Below are 23,803 nucleotides of genomic sequence, written 5' to 3' on the forward strand. Positions count from 1 at the left end.
AGTTGCTATAGCTCAGGGATAGAGCATTTGACTACAGATCAAGAGGTCCCTGGTTCAAATCCAGGTGCCAATGAATATTCTTCTTGATTTAGAAAAATATGGATTGATTTTGATTTTTATCTTCTGTAGTTCATGACTTGTTCAGTAGTGTCCCTTGTGTGTATGCCAGATGGCAGACTAGGTTCTTTACATTAACTTCTTCCATCTCTCACCAAAATTTTAGAAGACACGTTATATCAATTTTGCACAAGGAGTCTGAGACTTGGAGATACTACAAAGCACAGGTTCAGGATTTGAACTCTGAACATAGTTCTCAAAGACTTTATTCTACTCTACATACTGTTTTCTTTCTGTTAAATTCTTTGCCACAAAACCCCACCTAGCAATGCTCCCAAGATGCTAGGACTGTCCATAGACTTTTAGAACATTTTGGCTGCAGGGCAAACCCAGTAACTTAATGGTGGCACCCAACTTTGCAATGTCCTGGGGACAGTCAGAGAATGTTGTCCTTTTCCACAAAACACTGCTGAGGATAAACATGAACTGGCCTAAAGTTTAGGAGATGGCATTCTTTTCTTGCTCTAAAGCTTGTGGATTTTCTACTACCTTTCTGCCTCAAGTTCATTTCTTGCAGCAAGCACCCACCATGGGTGCTTACATTTCAGACCCAGGCTGGGGTCAGAGGTTGTGCCTTAGTTGAGATTTAACTCCTGCCTACAGCACAGGAACTGCTGTATAGTAAAATCAGTTTGAATGGCATACACTAAGAACCTACTATGTGCCAAAATTATGCAAGATGTGAACCCAGAAGTGAATGAGACATAGCCTCTGGACTCAGTGTGCTCTCAGTTAGGAAGCAAACCTGTGAAACGTCACTTTCACTTTTCACTTTCATGCATTGGCGAAGGAAATGGCAACCCATTCTAGTGTTCTTGCCTGGAGAATCCCAGGGATGGAGGAGCCTGGTGGGCTGCCGTCTATGGGGTCGCACAGAGTCGGACATGACAGAAGTGACTTAGCAGCAGTACTGAGCTGAGCCAGCTTCAATAACACAGAGGGGGCAGTAACTACCTTTGTCCAGAGGAAAGAGGATACAGGAGGCTTCCTAGAGAAGCTGATGGTAAGGCAGCACCTCAAGAAGGACAATATCTTATCAGAGGGAGGGTGGAGTAGAGGCAAGAGTATGGGGAGTGGCAGAGGCTAGAGCCAGATGGATGCAGTTGGAGGCAACTGGAGCACAACATGTGACATGGGGAGTGTCAGAAGAGGAGGCTTAAACTGTGCGAGCAGACAGGGATAACAATGTAGGAAATCTATGTTGTGCTAAGAGGTTTGAAATTTATCACGAAGGTCTTTAAACAGGAGTGGCCTAAATACACCTGGGTTTCAAACAACTCCCTTGGGAGCCATAGGGGATGGATTTGAGGAGTGGAGGCTGGGAAGCCATTTAAGAGGTGGTGTCACTGTGTTCAGGGGTGAGGATGGACGTAAGTGATGTCAAAGAAAAATTAACAGTACCCAGTGATTAACTGGAACTGAGGAAGAGAGCTTGAAAGAAGCCCAGAATTCTTTTAGATATTTTGGCTGAATGACTGAGTATACAGAGATGTCACCAACCAAGACAGGGCAGAGGCTGATCAGATGGTTAAATAAGCAGACCCAGCACCCAGCTCTGAGCCCACACTGAAATCCTGGCCCCATCACCCCTCAGCTGTGTGGTCACTTTGTGCCTCAGTTTTCTCAATTGCAAATTCTGTATGATAACAATAATATTTGTTTTGTGGGATTTTAAAGTGATGATTCATTTGGAAGTTATGGCTAGAACTTTTAGTATCATTCTTGAGACATAGAAAATCTTTAGTAAATACAGACTATTATTGTTATAACAAAGCAAAATAAGAGGAGATGCAGATTTGGGCAGAAAGATAAGTTTAGTTTGGGGCATACTGGGTTTGCAATATGAGGTTTCTGTAAAACCACAGATTGGAGAGATTGGGAAGGGCACCTGCAGCCCTCAGAGAAATGTGAGCTGGAGCTCTGGGAACTGTGAGCTCCTTAGCTTCAGAGCAGTCTCATCAGGGAGAATTTGCTGCATTGTCAGAGATTCCCTTGACCTTTCTTCTCATCCGGGAGACACATAAGATTTAAGATTGTCAGACTGAAACTCAAAGAACTAGAAATCAGTGGTGAAGTTTTGACTTTTTAACTGTTTTTTCCCAGTTGTAAAATGGGACGGTTCACTTGAATGAGATTCCCTTGAAAATCTGATGAAATCATGCACCATATACAATACATGCATAATGTACAATATTTGCCTGTAATGCAGTGTTTAACACGAGCCTCTGAAGTCCAGTTGTGGATATCCAGTTAAGATCCCCTCCATGTCCATGATACTTAGAATACTCATCAATGTGCTCAGAGATTTATGGGCAGTAGCACACATATTTAAATACTGGCTATTAGATTGAGAATACAGCACTTTTCACACTGGAAAAAGCAAGAATTGGTGTGGCTTGAAGATAATCAGGAATAAAGTTAAATCCAGGAGGAATGTCAGCCATAAAGGCATTTAGGAGTATGATGTAACTCAGAAAAGTTGAATAAGTACTTGTAGGGGTCACACTATCACCAGGAGGTATAGCTCAGTGGAAGAGCATTTGACTGCAGATCAAGAGGTCCCTGGTTCAAATCCAGGTGCCCCCTATTCACTTTTGCTGTTCCTGGCAGCTTTATTAAAAGGTTGGATCTAAGGTGAGGGAAGCAAGGTGCCTAAGGCTCAAAATTTAAGAAGGCAGTAAATGGAAGGCAGATTCATGGAGGCACCTTGGCTTATTAATTTCCTCACAGTAGAACTAAATGTTCATATAAACACACCCTGTCTGCACCAGAGACACACATGCACACTCAGAGACACATTCATACACACGCCCACACCCTATGTCCCCCAACTACACACGCACGCACACACACACACCAAAAGACTAAGGCACATACTGCAAACATTGCTCACAATGTCCTATATATTGTCCACAACTGTCCTATACATTGCTTCCTGTCTTATATATTCAAGTTTTATTACCAGAACTTCCTTTCTTTCCTCCTACAAACTGCTTATCTTGTAGTAATTATAGATTTATAGAAGAGTTGAAAAGATAATATAGAGAGGCTCCTCATACCCTTTACTCAACATCCCCTAATGTTGATGGCTTATGTAACCATGGCACATTTCTCAAAATTATAAAATAAACATCAATGCAGCACTATCAACCAAACCATAGACTTCATCAATTTTTCCATCAGTGTCTCTTTTCTGTTCAAGCATTCAATCCAGGATTCCACATTGCATTTAGTTGTAAAGTCTTCTTAGTCTCTATCAATTGTCAATAGTTGATCAGCCTTTCCTTTTTTTTTTTTTAATGGTTGAAGTATAGTTGATTTACAATGTTGTGTTAATTTCTGATGTATGGCAAAATGATTCAGTTATACATGTATACATATCCTCATTCATATTCTTTTTCATTATGGTTTATCAGAGGACACTGAATATAGTTCCCTGTGTATAAAGTAGGATCTTGTTGTTTATCCATTTTCTCTCTCTCACTCTATATATATACACATATATATTCTATATAGCATATAAAATATATATATTCTATATAATAGTTTGCATTTGTTAACCCCAAACTCCCAGTCCATCCCTCCCCTAACCCCTTTCCTCTTTGGATGTGAACATAGGGGTACATATACCTTTTTTAATTAGAGTTTTGTCCAGATATATGCCTGGGGTCGTGCGGTAGCTCTATTTTTAGTTTTTTGAGAAACCTCTATACTGTTCTCCATAGTGGCTACATCAGCTTACATTCTCACCAACAGTGTCGGAGTGTTCCCTTTTCTCTCTTTGTGGGTTTTTTGTACACCTAAAACTTTTAAAAATTCCTGGCCAGATATTTTGTAGAATACCTCTTGCTTTGGGTTTGTCTGATGTTTTCTCATCATTAGACTGGGGTTATGTACTTTGTGAAAGAAGATCACAAAGATATTGTGTCCTTTTAGTCACCTCTTACTAAGGCCAGAAGAAAAATGCTGCAGCAATTTACTGCTAGTGAGAGACACAAAACAGAACAAAGCTCATTGCTTGGTGTACCTCTTTGGGTTTTGGTGGCAGTACATTTGAGTTTGTTTCTCTGGTATATTTATTAGAAAAAGATAACCCATAAGATTGTCAGGGTTTTTTAAAAAATTGTTTGTTTTTGTAGATCCCAAGGCAAGAAGAGTCCACACTCAGCTGTGATGAGCAGTAAAGATTTGTATCTTTTTCCTGAAAGTCCTGATGCAAGTCTCGTGGCCTCTGCCCCTCTTGTAACTATGTCATCTAGCAAAACATGGTCCCTAGCATCACCACACTAGTTCATAGCTGCTTTAGCTCAGGAATGACATACATCACTTCTGCTCACAGTTCACCAGACAGAACTAGTCATGTGGTCCCAAACTTCGTTGCACTGGAGGTTGGGAAAGGTAAGAAAGCATTTGGAAACTAGGTGAGTATGCATTTTTTTTTTTTGCCATAACCCATCTTATCTATTCCAATATGTAAACTTATATCGTATGTGCTGTGCTCAGCGGTGTCCAACTCTTTGCAACCCTCTGAACTGTAACCCAGCAGGCTCCTTTGTCATTGGGATTTTTGAGGCAAAAATATTGGAGTGGGTGGCCATTTCCTCCTTCAGGGGATCTTCATGACCCATGGATCGAACCCATGGATTGAACCGATGTCTCCTGCGTCTACTGCATTGTAGGAGGATTCTTTACTACTGAGCCATTGGAGAAGCCCCTATGGGCACTTAGTTAGTGATTATTTTTTCTGATTCTTCTTGTCAAGTGACGTGCAAAGCCCTGGCCCAGAGGAGGGGCTCAGAAAGTATTTGGTGAATAGCAGGTATGGTGAATTTAGTGAATTAATAAATAAATGAAGCAAGATATATTAATATACAGAAAGTATATTTGTAAATCATTTGGAAACTATTTTTTATTATAAGACAAGAGTTATAACTCTCACATTAAAAACTATTTATTTCCTTTAGAAAGATGGTAACGATGACCCTATATGTGAGGCATCAAAAGAGACACAGATGTAAAGAATAGACTTTTGGACTTGGTGGGAGAAGGAAAGGGTGGGATGATTTGAGAGAATAGCATTGAAATATATGTATACCATACGTGAAATAGATCATCAGTCCAGGTTCAACGCATGAGACAGGATGTTCAGGGCTGGTGTGCTGGGATTACCCTGAGGGATGGGATAGGGAGGGAGGTGGGAGGGGGTTCAGGATGGGGAACACATGTATATCCATGGTTGATTCATGTCAGTGTATGGCAAAAACCACTACAATATTGTAAAGTAATTAGCCTCCAATTAAAATAAATAAATTTTTAAAAATGAAAAATTCCTGCTTTTCTAGATAATTTCTTAAAAGATTAAACCTTTTATTGAAAAAGACAATATTGTCTGTGCCCATCATGAAAAAAAATAATTATTACCGGCTTGCTTTATGCTGAGAAATAAATATTTACTATGCTACTTTCCTTTCTAAAACTGTCCACATGACCTTCAGCCATTGTAAAATCAAAACATCTTTATTATATAAAACTTTAAACATAGATAAGATAATATAGGAGGGAATAAAATTTGATTGGCTTTTCACCACTGTCTTTTTAAAAACCTGTTGTCTTAAGCATGTTTTATGTGTGAATGTATATTAATATTTATTTTTTTAATGCACCAGATATATCTTAGGCAGTATCTCAGATCTTTTTGGCCTTGACCATTTCTGAGGGCCCTGACCATCTTTCCTGTGCTGGCTGCCAGGGGGCAACCAAGTATGTAAGGACATGTCAGCTCCACCCAGTCAAGCCCTGCAGTCTTCCCTCCTGTCCATGTTGGATGGCACCACCTCCCACTCTTGGCTTCCTTCTTACTATTGAGGTGTGGGTGGTCAAAAGACCCATTTGGTGACCACACATGCAGGGTCTGGAGGTGTTGGGAAGTTTATGCATCATGGAGAAACCTTTCACCAATGAGTTTTAGATTCCCAAGGCTAAAGTCCCCTCATTCCTTAGGACAGAATATCTGGGGTTGCAGTCATTCACACATCCTCTCAAGAGACAGTTTTATGAAATCAAGCAATCAATGCACTTGTTACCCTGTGAAATTTGCCTTTGACTTGAGTGAACTTTCTAGCTCTGCCGCCACACTTTCCCCTCACTCCTGTTCCCTTGGAAGTCACTTTCTGAAAAAATAGTAACACATAAACTTTTGCTCAAGTATTGAGTTCTGGAGTACCCAGGTACAGCAGACACTCTGGACACTTTACCAATTTTCCCCTCAGCCTTTACCACAACAGTTTACCCTGGCCTGATTCCTACTGCCAGAATCTGCATCTCTTCTCCTGAGGTTTTTTTTTTTTTTTTTTTTTTTTAACCCAAAGTCTATTTTGCATCTGTTCATGGCAAGCTAGAAGTGCCAGGAGGGACATTCAAGATGGCAGAAGAGTAAGATATGGAGATCACTTTACTCCCCACAAATATATAAAAAATACCTCTGCATGTGGAACAACTCCTACGGAACACTTAATGCTGGCAGAAGACCTCAGGCCTCCAAAAGGCAAGCTGCTCTCCGCATAATGGGGGTAGGGCAAGGGAAATAAGCAAAAAGAGAGACAAAGGAATCAAGATGGAACCTGCACCTTTGGGAGGGAGCTGTGAGGGAGGAAAATTTTTTTCACATGTTCAGAAACCCTCTCATTGGTGGCCTCAAGGGTGAGCTTTGGAATCTCAGGAAAGTGTAACAACAGGTGTGTGGAGGGCAAATTGGAGAGAATTCTGCACAAAGATCAGTGCCGACTAGCGTCACCCAGCCTGTATCACACTTGTCTGCACACTTGCTGGGGTAGGTGGGGACTGGGTGCTGAGGCTCAGGCTTTGGAGGTCAGACCCCAGAGAGAGGATTGGAACTGACTGCCATGAAGACAGTCTGGAGGGGCTAGTACAACACAGCTGAAGGAGTCTAGGAAAATTCCTGGACTTGCAAGAGAGACAAGAGATCATTGTTGTGGGGTACTCGAGAAGAGTCGGCCAGCCTGGGACTATCTAACTCAGTGTGCTCACAGACGGCAGGGGACTGACTCCAAAGGGCCAGAAGTGGGGCAAGCTGCAGATGCTGTCTCCAACCCCAGAAGTGGGCATGATGCTGCTAAAACTGCTACCAAGCTGTGAGCAGGTGCAGGTCACTGCCTACATTTTCCCTGGAGGCTGTATAGTTGACACTGCTGAGGGACACGCAACATTAGGGCCAGTTCCCCTGGGAGAGCACATGACTGACCTCAAGCTATGGCAACTTCCTGCAGGCCTTTGCCTCTACAGGCACTCACTGCACATTCCAACTTTATCTGCTGTATCCCTCCTTCTCCCTGGCCCCAGTGAGTGAGTGAGCTCTAATCAGCTGCCACTTTCACCCTGTCTTGCCCAGGTGGGGAACAGACGCTGGAGGGCTGCATATAAATAGGCAGGGCCAAAACCAAAACTGAGCACTAAGGACTGTGTGACCAAAGAAGAGGAAGGGAATTCCCTTGTGCAGGCACAGAAGCAGCAGATAAAATCCCCACAGTTGACTTGGTAAATTTTTCTTCTGTGGAATATCTGAATAAACAATGAATGTTCCCACATTTGAGGCTGTGGACTCCGGGGGCAATTGTGAACTTTGGAAGCAAGTACAAGTTGGACTAAGTTCAGACCAGGGTCTGAGCTGACCCGACAGTGCACACAGCAGGTCCAGAAACATTCTCAGATATATTGGAGGGCTTCCTAAACAGGCCAGTTGGCAGGATCTCACTGTGAGGACAAGGATACAGAAAGCTGAGCCACAGAAAAATGTTCTTACTACTTCTCTCTCTGTATTATTCTGTTTTCTTCCTTATTTTGTTTTATTGTTTTAAAAATGATCCCATTGATTTTTATTTACTTTTTCTATGTTTCTATTTTCAAATAAATTTATTTTTCCTATTTCTACACTATTATATTTTTTCTTTATATTGCATTTTCCATGGTTTGCTTTGTTTTTTATCTTATTTTAGCTATATTTTCTATTTCTCTCCCTTTACTTCTTTGATATTTATTATTTTTTCCTTTTGTTTTTACATTTTTTCCCCTTTTGACTGTATTGATGTGTTTCTTTTCTTTGCCCTTTTTTCTTTTGCTTCTGCATTTGATTTAATCTTGGTTTTGTTTTTGCTAGTTTAGTGTGTACTGTTTGTTTTCATTTATGGATTTGTTTGTTGGTTTGATCACTTTCTTCTTTTTTGTTGCATTTTTTTCTCTTTTTATGAGTGTTAATATGAGTTTCTTTGTGTGTTTTTGTCTGTTTAGTTTTGCTTTTACAATTTGCCTTGGGTTTTTCTCTGCCTGTTCCTTTTTTTAAAAGTTTGATTAATTTTTCTTATTATTTCTCTTCTGTGCTGTGTAATTTACAGATGCTTGGTGCTCCAATCAGGGATCAGGTCTCTTAACTTCTGTGGTGGGAGACCTGCATCCAAGATGTTGGACCACCAGAGAATGAGCGACTCTATGGAATATTAATTGGCAAGAGATCTCCCAAAGGCCTCCATCTCAGCACTAAGCCCAGGTTTCACCCAATGGGCTGGACACTTTGCACCAAACAACACAGGAATACAACTCTACCCATTAGCACACAGACTGCCTAAAGACATACTAAGCTAAAAAACACTTCCAAATATATCAGTGGATGTGGCAATGCCCATCAGAGGAACAAGATCCAGCTCCACCCACAACACAGGCCCCAGTCCCTCTACCAGGAAGCCTTCAAAAGGTACTGCTGTTGCTGCTAAGTCGCTTCAGTCGTGTCTGACTCTGTGTGACTCCATAGATGGCAGCCCACTAGGCTTCTCTGACCCTGGGGTTCTTCAGGCAAGAGTACTGGAGTGGGTTGCCATTGCCTTCTCCAATGTATGAAAGTGAAAAGTGAAAGTGAAGTCTCTCAGTCATGCCCAACTCTTAGCAACCCCATGGACTGCAGCCTACCAGGCTCCTCTGTCTGTGAGATTTTCCAGGCAAGAGTACTGGAGGGGGTTGCCATTGCCTTCTCTGCAAAAGGTACTGGGCCAATCTAATCTACTGAGGGCAGACTCCTGCCTGCAGAAAGGAGAACCCAAACACAGTAAGTTAAACAAAATGACAAAACAGAGAAGAATGCAACAGACGAAGGAACAAGATAAAAACTCATAAGACCAAACAAATGAAGAGAAAATAGGCAGTATATCTGAAAAACAATTCAAAATAATCAAAATAAAGATGTCCAAAATCTCAGAAATACAGTGGAGGCACAGATAAATCGAATGGAGGCACAGATTGAGAAGATACAAGAAATGTTTAACAAACATCTAGAAGACCTAAGGAACAGAAAATTAGTGATGAACAAAACATGTGAAATAAAGGATACATGAGAGGGAACCCATAGAAGAATGAGTGAGGGAGAAGAATGGATAAGTGAGCTGGAAGTTAGAACGGTGAACAAAACTGAAGCAGAGCACGATAAATAAAAAAAGAATGAAAAGAAATGAGGGCAGTCTCAAGAGACCTCTGGGACAAAATTAAGCCCTCCAACATTCAAATTATAAGGGTACTAGAAGAAGAGGAGAAAAAGAAAGGGTATGAGAAAATATTTAAGGAGATTATAGTTGAACACTTTCCTAACATGGCAAAGGAAATAACCACCTAAGTCCAAGAAGCCCAGAGTCCCATACAGATTAAACTCAGAGAGAAACAAAAAAATGCCAAAACAAATATTAATCAAGCTAACCAAAATTAAACTCAAAGACAATTTATTAAAAGCAGCAAGGGAAAAGCAACAAGTAATATATAAGGGAATCCCCATAAGTTTAACAGCTTATGATCTTTCAGCAGAAACTCTGCAGACCAGAAGGAAGTGGCAGGATATAATTAAAGTAATGAAAGGATAAAACCTACAACCAAGATTACTCTACTGAGCAAAGATCTCATTCAGATTTGACAGAGAAATATAAAGCTTTACAGATAAGGAAATTTAAGAGAATCCAGCACCACCAAACCAGCTTTGCAAAAAATGCTAAAGGAACTTCTCTAGGTGGGAAGCACAAAAGAAAAGAAAAAAGACCTGAAAAACAAACCCAAAACAGAAGAAAATGGTAATAGGATATGTATGATCCTTAAATGTGATGATTTTAAATGTAAATAGATTAAATGCTCCAACCAAAAGACAGAGACTGGCTAAAATGGCACAAAAACAATACCCATATATATGCTGCCTAAAAGAGACCCACCTCAGACTTACGGACATGTACAGACTGAAAATGTGGAGCTGGAAAAAGATATTTCATGCAAATGGAAATCAAAAGAAAGCTAGAGTAGCAATATTCATATCAGATAAAATAGACTTTCAAACACAGACTGTTACAAGAGACAAGGAAGGACACTACATAATGATGAAGGGATCAATCAAAGAAGAATATATAACAATTATAAATATATATGTACCAAACATGCCTGCATGCTCAGCCACTCAGTCAAGTCTGACTCTGCAGTTCTATGAACTTTAGTCCACCTTGCTCTTTTGCCCACTGTATTATCCTAGTAAGAATACTGGAGTGAGTCTGCATTTTCTCCTCCAGGAGATCTAGATCCAGTGATTGAACCCACAGCTCCTGCACTGGCAAGCAGATTCCCCGCCCCCCGCCCCCCAACTGAGATACCTGGGAGGTCCATGCACCCAGAATAGGAACACCTGAATACATAAGGCAAATGCTAACAGCTATAAAGGGGATGTCAACAGTAACACAGTACTAGTGGGGGACTTTAACACCCCACTCAGAAAAATAGACATATCATCCATACAAAAAACTAAGGATATGCAAGCCTTCAATGACACATTATACCATATGGACCTAATTGAAAGCTACAGGACATTGCATCCAAAAGCAGCAGAATACAATTTTTTTTTCTCATAGTACATGGAACATTCTCCAGAATACATCACATCTTGGATCACAAATCAAGCCTTGGTGAATGCAAAAACACTGAAATCATATCAAGCATTTTAATGACCTCAACACTATGAGTTTAGATATCAATTACAGGGAAAAGCCGAAAAAAAAAAAAAAAGAAAAAGCATAAAGGCTAAGCAATATGCTTCTAAATAACCAAGAAGTCACTGAAGAAATAAGAGGAAATTAAAAAAAAAAAAAAACAACAGAAACACATGACAATGAAAACCCAAAACCTATGGGGTGCACCAAAAGCAGTGCTTAGAGAGAAGCTTATAGCAATACAAGTTTGTCTCAAGAAATGAGAAAAATATCAAATAAATGATGTAACCATATCCCTAAAGCAACTAGAAAAAGAAGAACAAAAAAACCCAAAGTTAGTAGAAGGAAAGAAACCATAAAGTTCAGAGAAGAAATAAATGATAAAGAAATGAAGAAAACAATAACAAGATCAAGAAACACTGGAAGTTATTTCCTTGAGAAGATAAACAAAACTGACAAATCAATTGCCAGAGTTATCAAAAAAAAGGGGAAGACTCACATCAATAAAATCGGTGGGGGGGGGGGGGAGGAGAACTTACAACAGATAGCACAGAAATGCAAAGGATTATAAGGGACTACTATACCCAACTATATGCCAATAAAATGGACACCAAAACTAGACAAAGATGTCGCAAAAAAAGAAAATTACAGGCCAATATCACTGATGAATATAGGTGCAAAAATCCTCAACACTCTGAGTCACCAGGGAAGCCCCAACAAAAGTCTAGCAAACAGAATCTAACACATTTAAAGGATCATATACCATGATCAAGGACTTCCCTGGTAGCTCAGATGGTAAAGCATCTGCCTACAATGTGGGAGATCTGGGTTTGATCCCTGGGTTGGGAAGATCCTCTGGACAAGGAAATGGCAACCCACTCCAGTACTCTTGCCTGGAAAATGCCATGGATGGAGGAGCCCGGTAAGCTACAGTCTGTGAGGTCACAAAGAGTCAGACACGACTGAGTGACTTCACTTCACTATACCATGATCAAGTGAAGTTTACCTCAGGGATGCAGTGATTCTTCAATACACATAAATCAATCAATGTGATACACCATCTTAACAAACTGAAGGATAAAACCCCCACTGATCACTTCCAATTTAGGATGGTGGAGTAGCAGGACATGCACTCAATCTCCTGGGAGAGCACAAAAATCACAACTAGCTGTTGAACAACCATTGATAGGATGATGCTGGAACCTACAAAAAAAGATACCCCACATCCAAAGACAAAGAAGAAGCCACAGTTAGATGGTAGGAGGGGCACAATCACAGTAAAATCAAACCCATACCTACTTGAGTGGGTGACCCACAAACTGGAGGACAATAATACCAAAGAAGTTCTCCCACTGTTGTGAAGGTTCTGAATCTCATGTCAGATTTCCCAGCCTGGGGATGTGACAAAGGAACTGGGAATCCACAGGGAATCTGACCTAGAAGTTCAGCAGGATTTGATTACAAGACTTCCACAGGACTTGGGGAAATTCCAGTCTTGGAGGGCACAAACAAAACCTTATGTGCATCAAGACTCAGAGGAAAGGAGCAGTGACCCCATAGGAGACTGAACCAAAACTACCTGCTAGATTTGGAGGATCTCCTGTGGAGGTGCAGGTCAGCAGAGGCTCACCACAGGGATTGGGGCACGGGCAGCAGCAGTCTGGGAAGGTGTTAACTCTCTTGGAGGTTGCCGTTAACTCAACCAAAACTCTGGGTCGCCTTGGGCCAAAACACTACCAGGGAAGGAGTGCAACTCCACCCATGAGTAGATAATTGGATTAAATTACTGGAATTAATTACTGAGCAAGGCTCTGCCCACCAGAGCAAGACCCAGTTTTCCCCACCACCAGTCCCTCCCATTAGGGAGCTTAAACAAGCCCTCCAACAGAGGGCAGACGGAAGAAAGAAGAGCAACAGTCCCACAGTGACTAAAACAAAACCACATTGCAGAAAGTTCAGTTCAGTTCAGTCGCTCAGTCGTGTCTGACTCTTTGCGACCCCATGAATCACAGCATCCCAGGCCTCCCTGTCCATCACCATCTCCCGGAGTTCACTGAGACCCACGTCCATTGAGTCCGTGATGCCATCCAGCCATCTCATCCTCAGTCATCCCCTTCTCCTCCTGCCCCCAATCCCTCCCAGCATCAGAGTCTTTTCCAATAAGTCAACTCTTCACGTGAGGTGGCCAAAGTACTGGAGTTTCAGACCAATCATAGATGAATAATATACTAGAAGGAATCAATAGCAGAATAACTGAGGCAGAAGAACAAATAACTGACCTGGAGGACAGAATGATGGAAATCACTGCTATAGAACAGAATATAGATAAAAGAATGAAAAAAGTGAAGACAGCCTAAGAGACCTCTGGGACAACATTAAATACACAACATTTACATTATAGGGGTCCCAGAAGACGAGAGAGAGAAAGGACCTGAGGAAATACTTGAAGAGGTAATAGCTGAAAACTTCTTTAACATGGGAAAGGAAATAGTCAAATAAGTCCAGGAAGCACATTGAGTCCCAGGCAGGATAAATCCAAGAAGGAATACATTGAGATATGTAGTAAACTATACATTTTTTCATTTTCACTAAGAACTTTCATAAACAGTATGTTCAACATTTTGTTCCTCTACCTTCTGCCATTTTCCAAGCAACTTCATAATTTCATCTTCTGCAAACTTTTTATCTTCTTAAGGAAACAACTGTTCCAAGTACCTTTTATAGCTGTCCAAGGAATGGAAATTTTCTCCATTAAGAGAATTTTGTAAATACCAAAAGAAAAGGACATCCAGAAGTGCAATATTTGGTGAATACAGCAGATGAATCAGAACTTCCCAACCAAGATGTAACTGTTTTTACCTGGTCATCCAAAAATGCATTTTGTGTTATCTTGACGGAAGATTATGCATTTTCTGTTGACTAATTCCTGATGATTTTCATTTCAGTGCTGCTTTCATTCAGTTTAATTGGGAGCAGTACTTGTGGAATTACTCTTTTGGTTTTCTGGTAGGAGCTGATAATAGAAGATTTCTGTCCAATCCTATCATATACACATCACATTCTTTGCATGATGACTGGCTTTTCATGTGGTTGGAGGTATTTCACTTGGCCCATGATCTCTTCTGTTCCACATTACTATACAATTTCTACATTTTACCACCTATTACAATTTGTTTTTTAAATTTGTTTAATTGAATGATAATTGCTTTACAGAATTTTGTTTTCTGCCAAATATCACATGAATCAGCCGTAAGTATACATATATCCCCTCCCTCTTGAACTTCCTTCCCATTTACCTCCCCATCCTACCCCTTTAGATTGTTACAGAGCCCCTGTTTGAGTTCCCTGAGTAATATAGCAAATTCCCAATGGCTATTTATTTTACATATGGTAACACAAATTTCCTGGAGAAGGCAATGGCACCCCACTCAAATACTCTCGCCTAGAAAATTCCATGGACAGAGGAGCCTGGTGGCTGCAGGAGGCTCCATGGGGTCGCGAAGAGTCAGACACGACTTCACTTTCACTTTCACTTTTCACTTTCATACATTGGAGAAGGAACTGGCAACCCATTCCAGTGTTCTTGCTTGGAGAATGCCAGGGATGAGGGAGCCTGGTGGGCTGGCATCTATGGGGTCGCATAGAGTCTGACACGACTGAAGCGACTTAGCAGCAGCAGCAGCAACATAAATTTCCATGCTACTCCCTCCATACATCTCACACTCTCTACCTGCCCTAGCCCCTGTGTCCATAAGTCTGTTCTCTATGTCCATTTCTCTATTGCTGCCCTGAAAATAAATTAACCAGTATCATCATTCTGTATTCCATATATATGCATTAGTATACAATGTTTATCTTTCTCTTTCAGACTTACTTCACTCTGCATAATAGGCTCTATTTTCATCCACCTCATTAGAACTGACTCAAATGTGTTCCTTTTATGGCTGAGTAATATTCCACTGAATATATGTACCACTGCTTCTTTATCCATTCATCTGTCAATAGATATCTGGGTTGCTTCCATGTTCTAGCTATAAATAGTGCTGCAATGAATACTGTGGTGCATAAGTATTTTTCAGTTTTGGTTTCCTAAGTGTATATGCCTATGGGGGGATTTCTGGGTCAGCCAGTGGTTTTATTCCTAGTTTTTAAAGGAATCTCCATATCATCTTCCCTAGTGACTGTATCAGTTTATATTCCCATCAGCAATGCCAGAGGATACCCTTTTCTCAACACCCTATCCAACATTTATTGTTTGTAGACTTTTTGATGATGGCCATTCTGACCAGTGTGAGGTGATATCTCATTGTAGTTTTGATTTGCATTTCTCTAATAATGAACGGTATGGACCTAACAGAAGCAGAAGATATTAAGAAGAGGTGGCAAGAATACACAGAAGAACTATACAAAAAAGATCTTCATGACCAAGATAATCATGATGGTGTGATCACTCATCTAGAGCCAGACATCCTGGAATGTGAAGTCAAGTGGGCCTTAGAAAGCATCACTACAAACAAAGCTAGTGGAGGTGATGGAATTCAGTTGAACTATTTCAAATTCTGGAAGATGATGCCGTGAAAGTGCTGCACTCAATATGCCAGAAAATTTGGAAAACCCAGCAGTGGCCACAGGACTGGAAAAGGTCAGTTTTCATTCCAATCCCAAGAAAGGCAATGCCAAAGAATGCTCAAACTACTGCACAATTGCACTCATCTCACATGCTAGTAAAGTAATACTCAAAATTCTCCAAGTCAGGCTTCAGCAATACATGAACCATGAACTTCCAGATGTTCAAGCTGGTTTTAGAAAAGGCGGAGGAACCAGAGATCAAATTACCAACATCCTCTGGATCATGGGAAAAGCAAGCGAGTTCCAGAAAAAAATCTATTTCTGCTTTATGACTGTGCCAAAGCCTTTGACTGTGTGGATCATAATAAACTGTGGAAAATTCTGAAAGAGATGGGAATACCAGACCACCTGACCTGCCTGTTGAGAAACCTATATGCAGGTGAGGAAGCAACAGTTAGAACTGGACATGGATCAACAGACTGGTTCCAAGTAGGAAAAGGAGTATGTTAAGGCTTCATATTGTCACCCTGTTTATTTAACTTATATGCAGAGTACATCTTGAGAAATACTGGGCTGGAAGAAGCGCAAGCTGGAATCAAGATTGCCAGGAGAAATAACAATAACCTCAGATATGCAGATGACACCACCTTTATGGCAGAAAGTGAAGAAGAACTAAAGAGCCTCTTGATGAAAGTGAAACAGGAGAGTGAAAAAGTTGACTAAAAGCTCAACATTCAGAAACTAAGATCATGGCACCTGGTCCCATCACTTCATGGGAAATAGATGGGGAAACAGGGGAAACAGTGTCAGACTTTATTTTGGGGGGCTCCAAAATCACTGCAGATGGTGATTGCAGCCATGAACTAAAAGACGCTTACTCCTTGGAAGAAAAGTTATGACCAATCTAGATAGCATATTCAAAAGCAGAGACATTAGTTTGCCAACAAAGGTCCATCTAGTCAAGGCTACAGTTTTTCCAGTGGTCATGCATGGATGTGAGAGTTGGACTGTGAAGAAAGCTGAGTGCCAAAGGATTGATGCTTTTGAACTGTGGTGTTGGAGAAGACTCTTGAGAGTTCCTTGGACTGCAAGGAGATCCAATCAGTCCATTCTAAAGGAGATCAGTCCTGGGTATTCTTTGGAAGGAATGATGCTAAAGCTGAAACTCCAGTACTTTGGCCACCTCATGTGAAGAGTTGACTCATTGGAAAAGACTCTGATGCTGGGAAGGATTGGGGGCAGGAGAAGAAGGGGATGACAGAAGATGAGATGGCTGGATGGCATCACCGACTTGGACATGAGTTTGAGTGTACTCCGGGAGTTGGTGATGGACAGGGAGGCCTGGCGTGCTGCAATTCATGGGGTCGCAAAGAGTCGGACACAACTGAGCGACCGAACTGAACTGAACTGAATAATGAATGATATTGATCATCTTTTCATGTGTTTGTTAGCCATCTGTATGTCTCTTTGGAGAAATGTCTGTTTAGGTCTTTTGCACACTTTTTGATTAGGTTTATTGTTTTTCTGGTATTGAGTTTTATGACCTGCTTATATATTTTATAAATTAATCCTTTTTCAGTTATTTCCTTTGCTGTTATTTTTTCCCATTCTGAGGGTTGTCTTTTCACCTTGTTGGTAGTTTCCTTTGCTGTGCAAAACTTTTAAGTTTAATTATATCCCACTTGTTTACTTTTGTTTTCATTTCATTACTCTAGGAGGTAGGTCATAGAGAATCTTGCTATGATTTATGTCATAGAGTGTTCTGCCTATGTTTTCCTATAAGAGTTTTATAGTTTTTGGTCTTATATTTAATCCATTTTGAATTTATTTTTGTGTATTGTGTTAGGAAGTGTTCTAATTTCATTCCTTTATATTAGCAGTCAAGTTTTCCCAGCACCATTTATTGAAGAGGCTATATTTTCCCCATTGTATATCCTTGCCTCCTTTGTCAAAATTAAGCTACCCGTAGGTGCATGGGTTTATCTCCAGCCTCTCTATCTGGTTCCATTTTTCTGTATTTCTATTTTTGTGCCAGTACCATACTGTCTTGATTACTGTAGCTTTGTAGTATAGTCTGAAGTCAGGAAAGTTGATTCCTCCAGCTCCAATCTTCTTTCTCAAGACTGCTTTGGCTATTCGGGGTCTTTTGTGTTTCCATATGACCTGTGAAACTTTTAGTTCTAGTTCTGTGAAAAATGCCATTGATAATTTGATAGGGATCACACTGAATCTTTAGATTGCATTTGATAGTATAGTCATTTTCACAATATTGATTCTTTCAACCCAGGAACATGGAATATCTCTCTGTTTATGTCGCCTTTGATTTCTTTCATCAGTGTCTTATAATTTTCTGTATACAGTTCTTTTGTATCCTTCAGTTCAGTTCAGTTCAGTTCAGTTCAGTTCAGTTGCTCAGTCGTGTCCGACTCTTTGCAACCCCATGAATCGCAGCACGCCAGGCCTCCCTGTCCCTCACCAACTCCTGGAGTTCACTCAGGCTCACGTCCATCGAGTCCGTGATGCCATCCAGCCATTTCATCCTCGTTCGTCCCCTTCTCCTCCTACTCCCAATCCCTCCCAGCATCAGAGTCTTTTCCAATGAGTCAACTCTTAGGTTTATTCCTAGATTTTACTCTTTTTGTTGCAATGGTGAATAGGACTGATTCCTTAATTTCTCTTTCTGATTTTTCATTGTTAGTATATAGGAATGCCAGTGATTTCTGTGTATTGACCTTGTATCCCATGGCTTTACTAAATTTACTGATTAGTTCTAGTAATTTTTGAAAGTTTCTTTTGAGTTTTCTATGTATAGTATTATGTCATCTGCAAACAGTGAGAGCTTTACTTCTTTTCTGATCTTGATTCCTTTTATTTCTTTTTCTTTTCTAATTGCTACAGCTAGGACTTCTAAAACTATGTTGGATAATAGTGGTGAGAGTGAACACACTAGTCTTGTTCCTGGTGTTATAGGGAATGCTTTCAGTTTTTCACCATTGAGAATAATGTTTGCTGTTGGCTTATCATATATGGCCTTTACCATGTTGAGGTAGGCTCCTTCTATGCCCATTTTTTGAAGCATTTTATCACAAATGGGTGCTGAATTTTGTCATAAGCTTTTTCTGCATCTATTGAGATGATCATATGGTTTTTAATGTTTCAATTTGTTTATATCGTGTATCACATTGATTTATTTGCATATATTGAAGAATCCTTGCATCCCTGGAATAAAACTAACTTGATCACAGTGTATGAGCTTTTTAACGTGCTGTTGAATACTGTTTGCTAGAATTTTGTTGAGGATTTTTGCATGTATGTTCATCAGTGATACTGGCCTGTAATTGTCTTTTTCTGTGTTGTCTATGTCTGGTTTTGATATCAGGGTGATGTTGCCCTCATAGAGGGAGTTTGGAAGTGGTCCTTCTGCAATTTTTTGAAAGAGTTTTAGAAGGACAGGCATTAGGTCTTCTCTAAATGTTTGATATAATTTCCCTGTGTAGCCATCTGGCCCCAGGTGTTTTTATTTTTTTGGGGGGGAGGGTGGTGGTGTTAGATTTTTTATTACAGTTTCGATTTCAGTACTTGTGATTGGGTTGTTCATAATTTCTATTTCTTCCTGGTTCAGTCTTGGAAGATTGAACTCTTCTAAGAATCTCTTCATTTCTTCCAGGTTGTCCATTTTATTGCTGTATAGTTGCTCTTAAAAGTCCCTTATAATCTTTTGTATTTCTTCATTGTCTGTTGTAATCTCTCCTTTTTCATTTCTGATTTGGTTGATTTGATTCTTCTCTTTTTTTCTTGATGAGTCTGGCTAGAGGTTTGTCAATTTTGTTTATTTTCACAAAGACCAAGCTTTTAGTTTTATTAATCTTTACTATTGTTTTCTTCATTTCTTTTTCATTTATTTCTGGTCTGAACTTTGCGATTTCTTTCCTCCTGATAACTTTTTTTTTCTCTTCCTTTTCCATTTGTTTTAGGTATAAAGCTTGGTTTTCTAGTCAATATTTTTCTTGTTTCTTGAGGTAGAATTGTATTGCTATAAACTTCCCTCTTAGAACTGCTTTGGCTGCATCCTATAGGTTTTGAGTTGTCGTGTTTTCATTGTCATTTGTTTCTAGTTTTTTTTTTTTTTAAATTTCCCTTTTTATTTCTTCAGTAACCTGTTCATTATTTACTCTCCATGTGTTTGCATTTTTTTTTTACATTTTTTTTCTTGTAATTGATATCTAGTCTCATAGTGTTGTGGTCAGAAAAGATACTTGATATGATTTCAGTTTTCTTACATTTACTGAGATTTGATTTGTGACCCAAGATGTGGTCTATCCTGGAGAACGTTCCTGTGCATTTGAGAAGAATGTGTATTCTTCTGCATTTGGATGCAATGCCCTGACGATATCAGTGAGATCCCTCTGGTCTCATGTGTCATTTAAGGCTTGTGTTTCCTTATTAATTTTATGTTTTGATGATCTGTTCATTGGTGTAAGTGGGGTGTTAATATCTCATACTATTACTGTATTACTGTCAATTTCTCCTTTTATGTATCTTAGCATTTTGTCTTATGTATTGAGGTGCTCCTATGCTGGGTGCAAAGATATTTACAACTGTTATGTCTTCCTTTTGAATTGATCCCTTGATCATTATGTAGTGTCCTTCCTTGTCTCTTGTAATATTCTTTTTTAAAGGTCTATTTTGTCTGATGTGGGGATTGTTACTCCATCTTTCTTTTGATTTCCATTTGAATGAAATATATTCTCCAATGCTCTCACTTTTAGTCTATATGTATCTTTGGGTCTGACTTGGGTTTCTGTAGATAGCATATATATGGGTCTTGTTTTTGTATCCATTCAGCCAGTCTGTATCTTTTGGTTGGAGCATTTAATCCATTTACATTTAAAGTAATTAATGATATATATGTTCCTATTCCCATTTTCTTAATTGTTTGTTGTTTTTATAGATATTTTTCTTCTCTTGTATTTCCTGACTATATAAATCCCTTTAACATTTGTTGTAAAGCTTGTTTGGTGGTACTAAACTCTCTTAACTTTTGCTTGTCTGTAAAGCTTTTGATTTCTCCATCAATTTTGAATGAGATCCGTCTGGCCTGCAGTTTCTGCTGAATGATCAGCTGTTAAACATGTGGGGTTTCCCTTGTATGTTGCTTGTTGCTTTTCCCTTGCTGTTTTTTAATATTCTTTGTGTTTAACCTTTGTTAGTTTGATTAGTATATGTCCTGGTGTTTGTCTCCTTGGGTTTATCCTGTATGGGTCTCTTTGTGCTTCTTGGGCTTGATTGATTATTTCCTTTCCCATGTTGGGGGAATTTTCAACTATAATCTCCTTAAAGATTTTCTCATAACCTTTCTTTTTCTCTTCTTCTCTGGGACCCCTGTAATTCGAATGTTGGTGCATTTGACACTGCCCTGGAAGTCTCTTAGATTATCCTCAGCTCTTTTTATTCTTTTTACTTTATTCTGCTGTTTAGCAGCTATTTCCACTATTCTATCTTCAGGTTCACTTATCCATTCTTCTGCCTCAGATAATCCACTGTTGATTCCTTCTAGAGTACTTTTAATTTCAGTAACTGTGTTGTTTGTCTCTAACTGTTTATACTTTACTTCTTCTAGGTTTTTTGTTAATTTATTCTTGCATTTTCTCCATTCTATTTTTGAAATTTTGGATCATCATTACTATTATTATTATGAATTCTTTTCCAGGTAGTTTGCCTATTTCCTCTTCATTTATTTGGACTTGTGTGTTTCTAGGTTGCTCTTTCATTTGTGCAGTATTTATCTGCCTTTTTTTTTTTTTTAAACTTATTGTGTTTGAAGTCTCCTTTTCCCAGGCTACAAGGTTTAATTCTTTCTTCCTTTTGGTTTCTGCCCTCGTAAGTTTGGCCCAGGGGTTTGTGTAAGCTTAGTGTAGGGTATGACTTGTGATTGTTTTCTGGTAGGAGGTAAGATTTTATTTTTCCTCTGATTGGCAGGGCTGAGTGAAGTGGTAACCTCATCTGATGATGATTGGGTTTGTATTTTTGTCTTGTTTGCTGTTTTGATGAGGCATTCTGCACAGGGTCCTACTGGCAGGTGGGTGATGTTAGATTTTGTATACATGGTTGCCTTTGTGTGAGTTCTCACTATTTGATACTCCCTAGGGTTAGGAGTTCTCTGGTAGTCTTGTATCTTGGTGTCCGTGTTCCTACTCCAAAAGCTCAGGGCATGACCTCTGGTCAGGAACAGAGATTCCACAAGTTTGTTATGGCATTAAATGGGATTAAAACAGATACACAAAAGCAAGTGATAATTACAAAATCAGTCAAATAATAACTAAAATAATGGAATATACACACATACATATACACCCATAAACAAAATCAAAACAGTCCAATACATACATAAAGTAAAATTGACCCAATGAACAAAGGAAACTGAAAATGGCATCCACTGGCTAAGAACAAAACTAACTAAAGCATGAACTGGAAAACAAAGCTAAAGCAACGTGCTAACTGGGGAGTAGAGCAACAAAAACAAACTAACTAGCAAATATGGTGAGAAAAAGAAAGAAAAGACAGAATCTAAATGCAGAGTTAAATAGAGATAGATAAAGAATATATATATATATATATATATATATATATATATATATATGCAAGATTAACTGCAATGGGAAAAGAACAATAGGAATAGCAAAAAAGGAACAAGTGTAGAAAAAATACTTTAAAAATTTTTTTAAGTTAAAATTAAGAAAAACAAAAGATAGAGAAAAAAGAATGGGAAAAACAAAGTTAAACCCCCTAGAACCACAAAAAGCCAAACATAGAGGCAGAAGTAGATTACTTCTTTTATATACTTCTTTTATAAGAAATAAAAAGTGCGATTTAAAAATTCTCAAAAGCTTAAATGGATTTAAAAGTACTAATAAAATTGACAACTACAACAACAGAAGGAAAAAAGTGGGAGAGGGAAAAAAAATCCAGAAACAGCTACAGAACAAGTCAAAATAATAAATGTTTTTCTTGAATCTCTGCTGTCAGCATCCTTTCCCTCACTGGATGTTTCAGTCCACCTTGCTTCCCTAGGGTGCCCTCCAACAGTGGGCTGGTCTCTGGACCTGCTGTGGGGCAGCTCGAACTCTGATCTGGTCTTACTTCTGAGTGTTCCTTCCTCCAATGTCCATAGCTATCAGAACTAGTGTGTTTTCTTTTGTGAGAGCTCTCGTTGTCTTTTCCATAGATACAGAGTCTGCCTAGTTGATTGTGTGTATTTAATCTGCAGCTTGTACAGCTGGTGGGAAGGTTTTGGGTCCTCTTCCTTAGCCACACTGCCCCTGGATTTTTATTTGTGGTTTTATCTCCACCTCTGCATGTGGGTCATTCACAGGTATTTGCTACTGAGGCTGCCCTGTAGGCCTTGGGTCTGCCCCAGTGAGGACCAGGTGTGGAGGTAGCACAGCTGCTTGGGTTGCAGAGGCCCTGGCAGCATCAGGTACTTACAGGAGCCAGTGGCTAGGGCAGCAGGAAATATTATGCTCAAGAAAGGTATGGCAACCCACTCCAGCATTCCTGCCTGTAGAATTCCCCTGACAGAGAAACCTGGCAGGCCACAGTTCACAGGGTTGCAAAGAGTTGGATATGACCAAAGTGACCCTGTGTGCACAAATGCAAAACCTTTTCTAGCCTCTGGCAGCTCTGTCCCAGTGAGAATCATGCACAGAGGTTGTGCAGTTGCTTGGATCATGGGGACTCTGGCAATGCCAGCTATGCAGGAGCACTGGTGGCTATTGTCATAGGAGATATGGCACTATTAGGGCTTTTTCTAGCCTGTGGCAGCTCTGCCCCCATGAGGATTGACTGTGAAGGTGGCACAGCTGCAGCTGTGCCCTGGCAGCACCAAATGTACAGCAACATGGACTGCCTCAGCTGCAGGAGCTAGGGCTTATCAGAGTCTTTTTCTAGCCTCTGGCAGCTGGCAATCAGAAGGCCTCTTTAGCTAGCCCTCCATTGCTCTGCTAGTTCAGATCCTTGGAGGTCTCCTCTGTCTGGGGTCCTTCTCTGTTGCTCAGCATGTCAGGCACATAAAGGGGCCACCCTGGCTGGTGTCCTACTCTGGC

At 39.9% G+C, this 23,803-nt stretch overlaps 1 non-coding gene across 1 annotated transcript; it reads left to right on the top strand.

The window, feature by feature from the left end:
* The first annotated feature begins 2,631 nt into the window (after positions 1-2,631).
* On the top strand, positions 2,632-2,703 carry TRNAC-GCA (transfer RNA cysteine (anticodon GCA)). The gene has a single exon. It is a non-coding gene; the product is annotated as a tRNA-Cys (tRNA).
* Positions 2,704-23,803: the final 21,100 nt, after the last annotated feature.

Source organism: Ovis canadensis, chromosome 1 (assembly GCF_042477335.2).
Source record: "Ovis canadensis isolate MfBH-ARS-UI-01 breed Bighorn chromosome 1, ARS-UI_OviCan_v2, whole genome shotgun sequence".
In the NCBI taxonomy this organism is placed as follows: Eukaryota; Metazoa; Chordata; class Mammalia; order Artiodactyla; family Bovidae; genus Ovis; species Ovis canadensis.